The following is a 12,335-nucleotide window of genomic DNA, read 5'->3' on the forward strand; positions in this document are numbered from 1 at the left end:
AAAGAATATGAAATTTCTTGATGAAACTTTTATTACAAAACAAAACTCCACATTGGCCGCCCTGCTGCCCTTTTTCTGGTTTAAGCCCAGTGTTGGTCTCAAAACAATTTCGTGTATTTTTCCCAAGTGAATAATGTAATTTGGTTTAACTTTGAAACTGTGACAAGTTGCGAAATTTCATAACATCGATATAAATTTGTCCGACTTTTCGTGGAGCCCTCTCTGATCAACGTTCGCCTATCTGGGACATGTGGGCCGCACAACGAAGCCATCGACGTTGTAAGTCATTTGAAATAAAGGCCACATGGTGGTCGGAGAAGATGGCTCTTAGCCCATAATAAAACGCATAAAAAGGATCTGTGAAAATGGGAAATTCTGTTGCCGTTCTTATGTGTGGCCATCTCACTGTCGCATTGCAATTTGGGGGCATTGTCTTTCCATCTGGGGCTCAGTGGTTCATTAGGCGTAATGGCGGTGCAAGTCCCCTTTTTATGGCAACGGCTACTTGAGAGTGAGTTGTCTTCATGGCCTGGAAGCGCAATAGCCATTAATATTAATCATACTAAAGTTGCTTAACTTATTCAAAAAGTCATTCCCAGAACTGTAAACTATGATTACTACACTTTTTCCACAGAGACATTTTCGAAGGAATGGGTTTTTCAAGCAAACGGCTTCTTGTTATCCTAATGCGATTTCTAGGGTCAGTTCACCTGGGATACGTCCGACTGAGTTGGGTCAGGTCATTTGTATTCTTGACATAAACTCAGTAAAGTGAAAAAAAACATTTAATCTAAAATGCAAATTATTTTATAAGTGACTTGCAAAGACCAAGGGTTCCCCTTTTATCCCGTGACGTGAATAGATGCTTGTTGTATTGACAAAACTGAGCGCAACTAAATCGATTTGGGTGAAAAGTCTAGATGCAACCCAGGTGTATTTAACCCCTTTCCAGTCTTTAACCCACTAACAACCCAAAGCTAGGCGGCAGTGCATGATAGAAGTGCGAAACCACTCGTAAATGTTGAAAATGTTCAAAAAGCAAACCATTCTAGAGTCGCTTGGGTGCACTTGCATTCCCACATTGGGGAACATACTTAGACTCGATAAAAATAAACACCAAAGTTTCAAGGAACCGTTATTTAAAGTATGACACAAACTAAACAAAATTTGTTAAAGAATTTGTCATATCTTAAAAGGAAAACATAACTCGAAACTTCAAAGTTGTAGCTGAGATGAGTTACTGGCTTAGGTGATGTCTGCTTTCGCATAATTCTTAAAGTCCTTTCATCGCATCCAGATCTTTTAGTTCTCTAAAGACCTTTCAAAAAACGACGACATACTTTGCACATGCTTGTGAATGACATTTTGGCATATTTTCGCATTTTATATGCCTGGCCCAGTTTGTTCTGGTCTTGGCTTTAAGGAAACAGCTGCCAACGGCGCTTCGCATTCATTCGGAGCTTGAAATTTTGAGGGATGAGAAAGCAGAGCTGATAGTTGGCGGATAAAGGGGATAATGTAGGTGGAGTACGAGGGATGGCTGTGGTTGTTGGCCGGCTTTTGAATTGTGGGCCAGAATTTCAACTATGTGTTTGACTGGCCAACAGCCCCATCACTTGGCCCTGCTGGCCGAAGGCTGCATGCGGCATGGCACGTGTGCTGATGAGTGGCTCTGGCAGCTGCCGGATGGGTCTGGTGGCTGGTGTCTGGGGCAGGGAACTGGGAACTGGGAACTAGAGTCTGGGATCTGGGATCTGGTGTTTGGTCTATCTGCTATCTGCTGGATATCTGTGTGTTTGCCTTTTCAGCGACTGATGCTGCTGATATGCAGCCCGACTCTACTCACACTTGCAGAGAACAATCAAAGTCATGTTGACGTTCAATTTAGCCGCTGTTGATTTGTGTCGTAGGAATTTTCTGTTTTCTGTTTCTATTTTGTTTTCTTACCTTTCTTTTTTTTGGTTTTTTTGTGGCTCTGTTTCGGCTTTTTTCTGCCCATTCTGACCTCGTTCTTGGCCCCCTGTCCAGTTACGCAACTAGAGTATGTTTTTACAGTTTTTGTTGCGAGGACGCCTTTCCTCCAGACCCGCTTTATTCCGGGCAGGAGCAAAAAAAAAATTGTTTATCCGTGATTTATGGCGCGGAATTTGTGCTTACGTGGCAACTGCACCGGCGGCAGCTCCGTCTCCTCCTCGTCCGCTTAGTCAGTCACCTCCTCACCTGGCTCCAAAGCACTTTAGCCCGTCGTCATGTCAGATCTGCTAATGCCTTCAGCCGTAAGTCTGTGAGAAATTTCCGGACGGAGCTCTGTTCCCCTGATCATCTGTTACGGCTAAGCTTTTCATTTCATTGCCCACTTGGCGTTTTCCGGGAATTCATCCTTCATCCCTCTAAGCAGGAATTTTACCTTTGGACATACATTTTTCAAAACATTTAAATTGTAATCAAAACAAAAAGCAATACTCTTTTAATATATGGTTTATGACCGCAAATTAATGAAATTATTTAGTTGGAATTTTAGAAAACAATTTTCATTATTTCAGCAAAATAGTTGTGATGTCGCTGAGTGTCAGGATAAATGTAAAAACAATATTGTTACATTTTGTTTGGGTTTCGAGTGAGGCGTGAAATTAATTTATTCCACAAATGCTCTGATATTACAAACCAATTCATTTTGAAGTGGATTTTCTAATACGCCAGTTAACTGCAAAAGGAAAACATTCAACGAGTTTATTTATGCAGGCGATAGGATTTATGGACCTCAGCCTAACCAGCGATTATCATATTTCATTGTTTGGCCAAATGTTTATGGCCGGGCCAACTGGAATCATTTATCAGCTGCAAGCCAAAGCCACTTAATGGCAGTGGCTGACACGCCCTTTTGCCGCCCGCCTTCTCTCCCGTTTAGAATCAAAAGTCAAACCGCAGAAAACGCCCAAGATTTCAGCATATAAACCAGAGCATTATCTGCAGGCGGTAACAGCTAATGCAGGATTTTCGTTGAAGGGCGGCAGTAGTTGGAGGAGTAAGGAGCCAGAAGTATCCCCTTCATAAATCTGGGCGAAGCACATTAAAATATTTCAAAGATTTGGGCAACGTCGAGCTAAGCGGCTGAGGCTGCATTTGAAATAAAAACGCTGAGCAGGCTGCCTGGCACTGAAAAAATGTAAAAGAAATACACAAGATAATAGAAATGCAATCCTATGGAAAAAACTAAGGGAGATCTAACAAAAAAACAGCAGACGCCAGCAAGGAAAAAAACGAAACTGGGTAACTCACCCAAGAATGTGGGGGAACTGGTGAAAAAATGCAGGAAACTACATTTCGTCCTTATAAAAGGAAAATAGTGAAAATAACTTTGTTGGGAGTGCATGAACTATGCATTCCAGTGTTTCGTTTGAATAACGAATCATTTAGGAAATCAAGGGGTATTTTAGACTCAAGGACTGTTAATTTTGGAAATTGAATTTGAAATGGCAATGCTTAACTTCATCGCTAAAAGTTCATCGCTACAGTATAACTATGTCTTATGTTTAATTATACCTGTCATTATGTCTAACACTTAGGTGTACCTTATCACTACAATATAAGTTTTCTTTTCCACTATATGCCACCATTTCCATTCAAACACATATAGAGGCATTATTTGAATGGCGGCTGTGGCAACAATGGCGTCGTATGTGAGCTTCTGCCTCTGGCATTGCTTTGGCAATTGCAACAAGAATAATTGACAGCATTTCTGGGCCCAGCCACATTCAAAATATCTGGTTACAGGGACAGCTCATTAAATCAACTGCCATGTAGTACTTTGTGGTTTCAGGCTGATTTGTTCGCTCCGACCAACGTTTACTGTACCCAGCATGTGAATGGAAATTTGCGACATGCATATGGAATTTAGAATCGCTTAAGTGTCAACTGCCTGGCAGTATTTTGAGCCCCATATCGTTTGTCTTTTTTTTTTGCCTGGAGGCCCTTAGAAACGCAGAATAACTTGGTTATACCATGGAGAATTCTGCACGTATCCGACGAAGTTTATGTGAATGTTGGGAGGGTGGGCGGGTGGGTTTCGAATGGCACCTAAGCAGTATGCAGCATAAATTGTGCAAATTACAATAAATTACCACATTCAGGAGCATGAGAGTATGCGAATAATAATGTCATAAAATGTTACCGTTTTATGACCTTGACGTGGAAACGACGAACGTGGCAAGATCCAGAATGTCTGACGAGAACGAGGAGAAACCACTGTTCCTGATGATGACTTTCGATGCAGATGCATTGCATTTCATTGCGGATGCGGTTTTGAATGGTTTTATCAAAAGCCAAGAAACCTGGCCATACCTGGCCATATAAGCCGACTAATTGCGGCTTCTGGTTGGCAAATCTTGGAAACAGCTTCTGCCTGTGGCATGCTAGTTCTCTTTGATTCTACCCACGAAGGATTAAATAGCGTCTCTTTTCATTACACATTTTCAAAGATCCTGTTTCTACTTATTACGTCCTAATCTACTTTTTGTACATGGGGGATTTATTTGTCCTACTGATGAGCCTTTTTTTTGGAATAGGGAGATGAATCTCTTAAAGCACATAATTAATGATCAAGCAGATGACGGTTCAGAGCATTTTATAGAGGCCATTTTTTACAAGCATTCATATTTCTGGTTAATGAAAAAATTTATGCAAGGTTAATTAATTTTAACGAGCCTGCAGCAGTAGGAGGAGGAGCGGGTCCAGAAGCAAAAGCAGGTCCAGGAGCAGCAAGGACTTTCGCTTCGCATCGCAGCATGGCTGACAAACGACAAGCAATAACAGCAACAATATGAAGTAATAAAAATGCGGCGAACAAATGCTTGTATATAGTAATTACCAAGTGGTTTTCCATGTTCGAGGCGACCTTGTGCCCAGACCAGTTAATGGTGGGGCCCCAGACCAAAAATAATACATATGTATGAAATGGAGCAAAGGAAAACATGGGAAAAAGAGGGCGAAAAACCCAAACAAAAATGGTTGCCAGCTGGAGTTGAAAATTTGATGTCATAAATCACACACGTAAATTGTGACACTCGTTAATTTTAATGCTCGAATGTCACTCTCCTGGCCCTTAAATGTGTTTGCGCCGAGTTTGGCGCCCGTTGTGCCAAGTGCCAGGCATTTATCAAAGGATCCGCTTTAAATGCGTATTTCCAGCTAATCTATGACAATTTAAACTTTTTTAATGGAGCCAATTAAACACGAAAACCGAATGAAACTCTGGATAACCAAACAAAACAAATATGTGTCTCTGATTTAGTATTAAATTGAATTTTTACTTCTATTCTCGATTCTGTGAATCACAAAAACCAGTCCTAAATTAATTAGCAGCAAAGGAGTGGCGTAAAAGTTCAACCTGCAGCCCTTTTTTGGTGGGGAAACAGCTAAAAAGTTTTCACCCCAAATGAAAAGTGTAGGTTATGCAACCGACAACAAAAACTATAAATAACAAAGTACCTGCAGGTATCTCACGAAATTTCATTAAAACGTTTTCTTGCAAAATGACAACACAACAAAAAAAGTGTCGTAAAAGTTTCGCAACGAAGCAAAACCTCCAAAACACCACAAAAGAACACATCGTCTGTATGGAGTAGTTTTATTTTCTACTTGAAAAGTTAAGAAGGGCATCTGACGTGACCCAAAAAGGTTGTCGACATTTATTAATTTCTTGGGAAAGCTGTTGGTCTCCCGAAATTAACACTTTAATTTCATTTAATGCAATGCAGCAACAATCAATCAGCCACTTCCCCAAAGTCGAAGACTATAGGAGGAATCTCTTAGGCTTCTGCAACCTTTGTCCCATGTGGTGATTGATGGCCTAATTGATTGATTGATTCGGTATATGTCTGCTTCCCAGGGGTGCGATAATTCCCATTTAAAGTCTATATTTGTATTGTGCCTATGCAAATTTGATAGAAATGTTTTTCCTGTCTACGCTTCGCATGAGAAATGATGCGAAATGGACAAACACACTGAACTGATGAGTGCGAGGCCATTATATAACTCACTAATAACAATTTACAAATATTTCGCTAGTTATTCAATAAAGCAAATAGACATAAATAATTGCACATGCATTTGCACTGCAATTTTATGGAAAATAGACATGGAAAATAGAACTGGCATCCAAACCAATATTGACAATGGAAATATGTTTTTCTGTGAAATTTACTGATGTGTCAGGCATGCATTTACTAGCTAATCCCCAATTAAAGCATCATTGTTTTCTATTTTGAACACACATATTGATCTTGTGATATTTTTGGTGCAGCAACCCTTTTATTGGAAATCAGAATCCTTCCAATTTACATGTAAACCAGGTAAGCCAGTGAAAAGTCCAGCAGCTTCGGTCCGAGTTGTGTGTTTAATGCGGCAATTAAAAAACAATTAAGACCCATAAATCTGTTTGAAATTTAAATGGTGTGTATTTTAAGCCCGCTTATTGAGCTCAAGCCTTTTGGAGCTGGGTTCACATGTCGTATACGCAATACGCAAGCATTCCTATTTTCTCGGCATACTTTGCGGCGTTCCGTAAGTAATTAATTACCGGTTTCTCCTCGTTCCGCTCCGGAATTCATGTGGAAAAACGTTTCCATCCCATGTGCCGCATAAACACCGACATTAATCAAGTTTCGTTGCAAATTAATTTGCCAAAGGTTTGCTTCTTTTCGGTTTCGGCCAAGGCGTGCTTGCCTTGCCTTCTGTGCAGTGGCCGTTCGATAAATTAGCAGCCATAAATTAGATGTCCCAATACACACACACACACACACACACAAGCATACACATTATGGAAGGAGCTCATAAACCTTAAGGCTTTTCGTAATTGTCAACGTGCTCGGTGCGTCAACAGCCCGTCGAAATTAGCACAATCGAATCGAATCAAAGCCAATCGCAGATCATTTACACTCGACCAGTTTCAAAGAATCAGTTTGCCAGCTGGCTCGAAGCCAGTCTGCTGCCTGCTGAGGCGTTTCAAGGGGCGGGTGGTGGGTGTGGGGCTTGGAGGATGGTGGAGGTCAGAGCGCCGTCATTTATCAAATTTAATTACAGTAGGTGCCATAGCTGGGTCCTGAATTGCCCAAGTCCTCGTCCAAGTCGCGTGCTCTGTTTTCGCCGGCTGCTAGCTGCTGGCTGCTTGCTGCCGGCTGGCCAATTCGAACTCAACTTTTGGCAACGCTCGAAATTAACGCAAATTAATGCAAGCAAAGTTTGTCGTTTTTGCTCACGTAGGCAAACTTGGCGACGTGAAGTTTATGGAGCTAAATGTGCTTATTGAATTCGTACATGGCTATCTATGAATATTTTACTTCCATTTTGGGTTTTTTTTGTGCTTATTCAATGAGCTTTTCCAAACTATTTTACTAATGAATTTCTAGGAAAAGTTTGATGCTGTGAAAGCCAAGAAATAAGATCTAAAATATTAAAGAGAAAAAATACAAGGCATCTTAAATAAAAAGTTCAACGAAATCATTTGACTCTGGCGTTTGATAGCAACTACTATGTCTCATTTTGAACCCACTTTAACCCAAAAGCATCTTCCTGCGTCCATTGAGGGCACTCCATGCATCCTGACACTGTCGTTTTTTGGTGTCAATTACATGTTGACATGCCAACAGCTGCCCTTTCATGTGGGGCTTTCATGTAGCCATTCCGAATATGTGGCAGATAGTTTACAAGACCACTGCATATCTTGACTGTGAAATCAAGATATAGGAGTATTTCTATACGTCATTATTGGATTTTTCTTTTATAACAATAGGACTGAAACAAGTTTTCAAGTTTTAAATGCATTGTCTTGTAACAAATATGTGTAAATTTTTTACCAATCGATAATAGTTTAAAGTAGATATGCGGAAGGCATATTTATTTATCCTATCTGTGTCTTATGCCGTTTAGTTTTTATCGCCAGTACAAGTATTGGCTTCCTGCAACCCGAGCAGCTGTGTGTGTATACTTAACACTACAGTTGCATCTGAGCATTGCAGTTGCCATTGCAGCTGCCATTGTTTGCTGAAAGCTTTCAAGTATCGAATGGAACATAATGGCCGGACGATAAGTGTGTCGGACAGTTGCAGCTTTGCACACGCCTTGTCGTCGTAAATAAATGACAATACATCCGGCTTCCGGTTGTCGGTCGATTCTGACCATTATGTGCTGCAAACCAACAACAAAAGAGGCATTTTTAAATGCATTTGTAGTTGTATGTTAGTTGCTATCGGTAGACACAGATTTGTGTCTTGTAGATACAGTTATTTGGCCAAATGTCGGCCTGAACTTATGGCCTGACACACAAATTGGGTTTTGAAGCCTAATCGAATAGGCCCCAAAGAAATTTGCATTCCAGATTATCTGTGGTCTAAGTCTAAGGATGGCTTTCAAATTTAAACTTTCCAGAGGCTTCGATTTATGGTTTGCTTTTCTCTGTGTAATTTTGAATTCTTTTTCTAGAGCTGTTTAGTCTTAAGAATCGACACCGGTGCTTGTGGCACGTTTGTATTGCAAACTCATCAACATTTGCCCTTTTCGTCTATGTGGCAAAAAACGATGTGGGTCAACTGCTCTCACTTGGCCAAAAGGTGAACCTGACAATGATGAGGGCAATCTCATGCTACCAATTGAATATTAGCCAAGATGGAGGCGTCATCTTTGAGTTGGGCCCGGCCTCGGCGATGTGACATTTGGATGGACCCATTTGAACTTTTACTGGAAATAATTTCATCTTGTCAGGCTTATCTATAATAGGTCCATTAAATTATATACTTCTTTGCCTCCCACCATTTTTATTGCCTTTGTCTTTATTATATTTTGGTAGAAACAAATTTTTCCAGTCAATTGGGTAATTGAGCTTAGGTCATAAAAATTTTTGACGAGACGGCATTCTTACTTGAACAATGGCTTTATTTTTTTATGAATATTACGTGTAATCTAAATAATATGCAAAGTAATAAAAAATTATTTATTATATTTAAAAACTGTAGGCTTTGCATTCTTAACTAATAGAAATATGATGGTTTCGTTAGTAAAAGCTTTTTTATGTCCAAATTGAAATAAAAATATGAGAAGAATCATTCACATTTTATTTTTAAACAAAAATCGTTGCCGTTGATTGAATTACATAAACGACTCATGGCCACAAATAAATTCCAATATGCAACCACCTTTCAATAGGAATGGGTATAAATGGGATTTTTTTTGGTGGACAAGGCTTGGATTTATGTAAAATTCCTGACTGATGGCTGGCACTTTACATTCCTTTTTGAATAATTGCTTGGTACTTCAAAATCGGTATTTGGTGTTAATAGTTCTTCAAATTAATTTAAAATTTTATGAGGACTTCATCGTTAACATTTTTTACCAAAAAATAAATGTATTGGTGAATCTCTTTCTATAGTTTCCCGACGCATATAGTTTCTTGTCTGCTGTTTGCCAAACTATCAGCCAACATTTTCAGAGCTCTCCTATTTTAGACAGGGGCTGAAGAGAGTTATGGGGCTGGGGGATTTACACTGAGCCGTTGCTGAAAGCTGATGCCTGAATGGCAGAGTGCATCGCTCGCTCTTAGAGGCAAAATCAAATTTCAGACATTTTAACATTTTTTGTTGCTGGCCGGATTTTTTGAGGTCTCAAAGCCAGCATTGATGAAATTGCATTTTGATAATGGAGCGGCACCAGCAGCAGCTAGCATCCACCAGTCACCAGCCAACAGCTACCAGCCAGGAGCTAGGAGCAGCCAGGAGGCAAGGATGCCCACTGAATATCGTAGAGTAAGTTTCTGTGCTCATTCAATGGGGCAACTGAAGCGAGAGCTCAAGGCTCAGCCAGGATGGGATGGAAAAGGATTGCTTTGCGCCTGTCACAACACCTGGGCACTGAATTCGGCTTTAATAATTGAAGGGCAATGCTCAGCAAAATGCATATGAGGCTCATTCGATTGTGCCCAAAAACTTTCAGAGAGTACTTTTCGATTGTGCTGAACAAAAACTGTCTCATCGCAGCATTATTCCTCGACACAGTTTTTTTTCCACTGAACATTTTGGAAGCGTTTTGTGTATCTGCCTCATTGGGTTCCTTTGCATATTCGCTTGACTGAACGCAGAGGCATTTCTCACTTTCTACCATTATTCTCTTGAAATTTCATTAAGAAATTGAATTAAAGAGATTTTCGCCATCAAAATTTTCGAATAGAGAGCAGCTTGAATTATTCATTTATTGGGGACTTTGGGGCACATCCGTTTGAAATTATTTTAATGTCGATGTCGCTGCCCATTTGATAAGTCACGATTCTGTAATTAATGTTGCAACTGTGGCGCCTTTAAAAATGTTCGAGTGGATTTCGCAATTGAGTTCGTGACCCGATTCGTTGATGATTTTAGTGACGCAGAGGGCAGGGGATTTTTTGCTGAAAGGATTTATTGAGATTGAGGAATAAATGTCAAAAGGGGCAGTCATAGATTTAATAAGGAATTTAGCAGACGTACTGCTCATTTTCAATTCAAAATCCATTAAGTGCTTTCTTGTCATCGTCAAATTATATTTTAAATATATTACTCTCTCGTATCTCGAGTCCGACAAATTGAGTTATTTGATAGAAAAAAAATATGCATCATTCCAGTGGATGCATGGGCATTAACAGGCATTAGTAGATTCCACCATTTCGCCATTCAGGACACAAGCACTCACATACAGGACTCACACATGATTTGAGGCAAATCATCATCATCTTCCTCCCTAAGATTAAGATGCCAGCGCCGTGCCCTCTGCCGTCTCGAACACTTGAAATTTTCATAAATGGCTTAAGGACGTTGCCAAGATGATGTGAATGCAGGCTGAAACCTGTCGGTCTTTCCACACACATGCACACAGTTCAACGCTGCCATTGCCACTGATGACGTTGTGGCTCGTTTCTTGCCCCATCAGCCATCTTTTTCAACGTTTGCGCATCTATTTCCATTTTCACTCACTTCGAAGGGGTATTTTAGAATAGATATTAAACTCTTTCAATGAAGGGCTTTTGTGAAAAAATAACAAAAATAAAATAAAGTAATATATTTATTCAATTAGACATTAAAAATAATTAATATTCAACTTATTTATATGTCTTCCTTTCATTAAACATACCTTATCCTATTTCTTAGATTCAAAGAATATTATCAATTTTTTGGTTTCAGAGTATCTAAGATATCTTTTTTTATTTTTTTTCTTTGGCAGTACTTCTCCTGTCATTACCACTTTTCACTAGCTTTTTGCAAGTTGCGTCTTTTAGTTTTTTAGAGCTGCTTTTTTTCTTATTTTTGCCTCATTTTTGCTGTCACTCGCATGCAAAATTGAAATCATCAACGTCGTCATCAGTTGCCGTCTGCCCGAGTTGGTTGGTTGGCATTAGAGGGCTAGGGGTTCGTTTGCTTCTTCAAATCACAACTAAGCAGAGATGATATAACTGGCTTAAGTGAAAGTAGCACAGATACAGCAAAAATAAAAAAAACAGCCCAGGGCTGGAACTTTCCCCCAGAACTGGCTTAAACTCGGCTCCTTGTCTGTCTCAAGATTATTGCTCTGCTCAACGGTTTTCGTGTTTTCCTTTGGTCCAACTTTTGCCCTAACAACCAAATAACATGCCGAGCTGCATTTTGCCCGACGTGCTCTACAGACCATAACCACGCCCACAGCCTCCTGGCCGGGCCGCCCCATTCCCGGCCAGGCCATTTTTTGTTCGCATTTCTTTTTTAAACTAGGCCAAATGCATAAATCTTTGACTGCTAGCTGCTGGCTGCTGGCTGCATCTGCAAGTGAGTTACTGAAGATAGTAATATGAAATGCCTGGCTTGAGGAACGGCAAGGAAATTAAGTTTTCTTCCATTTCTGTGGTAAATCAGTTGATTGCATAAGAAATGATGGAGATTTCGTTTTTATTTGTGGGTCTCAGCAGCGTCCCCACATCAAAAATTCAAAATAGCTTCCACATAATCATGGGGATGGCAGCTTACAAGACGTGTGCCTGTCCCCAGTGATTATCCCAACATTATCTATATTAGCCACATTACTTAGCCCCCCATCCAGGCCAGCACCCAAAGACACAGCAAACGCACTTTGTGGCATCGCATAATATAATGAGCTTACCCTTCTGCCACCCTTAACTGGGCTAATACGGCTACTTACACAAGCAAAAAACTATAGTATGCACAAAATTTGATCAGAAAAGTGATGCATTGGAAAAAGGTACCTATCATTAAACACAAAATTGAATATAAAAATGATATTACAGTTTCTAAACCTATTATCCCTCAGTTAACTTTTCGTTCAGTGTA

At 40.0% G+C, this 12,335-nt stretch overlaps 1 protein-coding gene across 5 annotated transcripts in view; it reads left to right on the top strand.

Moving 5' to 3' along the window:
* The window catches only part of LOC6500557, a 32,931-nt gene that overhangs the window by 11,108 nt on the left and 9,488 nt on the right, over window positions 1-12,335 (top strand). The gene's annotated exons all lie outside the window — the stretch shown is intronic.

The sequence above is a fragment of the Drosophila ananassae genome, chromosome 2L (genome assembly GCF_017639315.1).
Source record: "Drosophila ananassae strain 14024-0371.13 chromosome 2L, ASM1763931v2, whole genome shotgun sequence".
In the NCBI taxonomy this organism is placed as follows: Eukaryota; Metazoa; Arthropoda; class Insecta; order Diptera; family Drosophilidae; genus Drosophila; species Drosophila ananassae.